A 2027-nucleotide genomic window follows, 5' to 3' on the forward strand; every position below is an offset into this window, starting at 1 on the left:
ATGACATCTGATCTAAAAGCAGCGTAATCCCTGATCTTCACCCTAGCAGCCTCCATATTGTCTACCCTGGCTTTCACTTCCCTGACCGGGGAAGAAATGTCAACATCTTCAATTTTCCTTTCTTGGGCTGTTGAACTTGTTTCAGTAGGGGCAATAGGTACAGCAGTGACCTTGGGAGCATCAGACTGTTCAGTCAAATCTATAACAGGTTCGGCATCTCCGCTTCCCTAGGAACCTTCCTCCTTGATCTTAGCTACCTTGGCTGAAAGGTCAGCCATACCGAACCAGGCAAGACGAGTAGATGACCTGGTGACTACGACACGAAACACTATATTAGCAATACAAACCAAACATTATCAGGAAGCCAAAGCCAAAAGAAGAGATAAATTAAGAAAGACTTACTGCCTGAGATAGTGGCACTAACAGCCCCAGAAGGTTTAGCCACCCTGGCAGCACAATCAGCCTTCAAGCAACGAGGAAGATGGCCAACCCCACAACAGAGAGGCCAAGACCTCTCCAAAGGAGGAATAGCAAGGAAAGCAGAAATATTGGCAGTAGGATACTCAGTTGTAGTAACCCAGTCATCAACTGCGCGCATAAAAGGTATAATTCAATATGAATTTCATTTCATTTTTTACTAACAAGTAAAACATGCAGGACGAAAGAAAGAAACTCACCAGCAACACAAGCTTCATAATTTAAATACGCCAGGTCAGGACCCACAGAATTGGTCCTGACAAACATGTACCCAGTAGCCCAACCCTTATCATGGCTGCTATCCAGATTGCTCAAAAGAGGAGTAGTAGAAGCCCGGAACTTAAAACTTATACGGCCAGGACTATTGGTTTTGACAGCATAACAAGCCTTCAGATCATCAAGGGAAAACAAGATATTGTGCTTTTTACAGAGATAATTAATAGAACACACAACCTTCCACACAATAGGCATGAGCTGATAAGATGGAACGCCAATCTCCTTAATAACCTCAACCATAAGAGGATAAAAGGAAGCTTACAACTTGCCCTGAAAGCCGAGTCATGAATACAGAACCAACCAGGACAAGCCCAGTCGGCCCTGATCGGAGAATTCTCAGGGATCCAGACTTCAGCATCAGCAGGGATGATCCCCTTATCCTTCAACACCTTCTCAAACTCAGGCTTCAAACAATTTGCAAGAGACTGATCATCCTTCAAAGCCTTCGTAGGCTTGAACTGAAAGTCACCATGAAAAATTGAGATCATCTCCAATGGAGAATCACTCGGCTTGCTGATCATGGATGGTTGAGCAACAGAAGAAGTAGGCAAATTTTCAGAAGAAGTTCCCTCTGGATTATGGGAAGGAGGGGTTGCAGGAGTCGCTGCCCTGGTGGACTTCTTTTTTGCTGCCATTGTTGAAAGAATTATGAAGATTGATTGAAGATTGAAGAACTAGGAATTAAGAAAACTAAAGAGAAAGATTATTAAGAGAAGAATAAGAAAGATTACTTTGATGAAGTTTAACTCAATGAAGCAAGCGGGTATTTATAGTGGAGTAAATTAGGGTTTCAACTGCAAAAGAGATGGATAATCATTAAGGAAGTTGCAGTAAAGCCTACATTCGTCATAAACTGCAGTAAAATAGTCGTTACAGGAACTGACTAGGCATAACTTAACCGTTGGGTAATTTTTCCAAGATCAAGGTTATCTCCTCATTTCCGTCCTGACACATTAAAAATAAGGAGATAAGGGGCAATTGTTAGGCCTGGAAATCCGCAGACCTCCCTAATCGGTATCTCATCTAAACCTGACTACCAGGCTATCAAGATGTCAGGCTATCAGGACACATGAAGATAGGCGCCAGGGCATGGAGAGGACAACGATCAAAATATCAGGACGATATTAGACCATAAACGCGTATTATAAAAGGATTATATGCGCAGCATTGAATGGAAAGATCTTGCAGTAAATGCAGTAATTAAAGGAAGAATATTGGCAATTATTACAGTCAATGAAGGACAATAATCCACATTTAATTCAGCATCAGGCAGC

Source organism: Silene latifolia, chromosome 6, assembly GCF_048544455.1.
Source record: "Silene latifolia isolate original U9 population chromosome 6, ASM4854445v1, whole genome shotgun sequence".
Classification (NCBI taxonomy): domain Eukaryota; kingdom Viridiplantae; phylum Streptophyta; class Magnoliopsida; order Caryophyllales; family Caryophyllaceae; genus Silene; species Silene latifolia.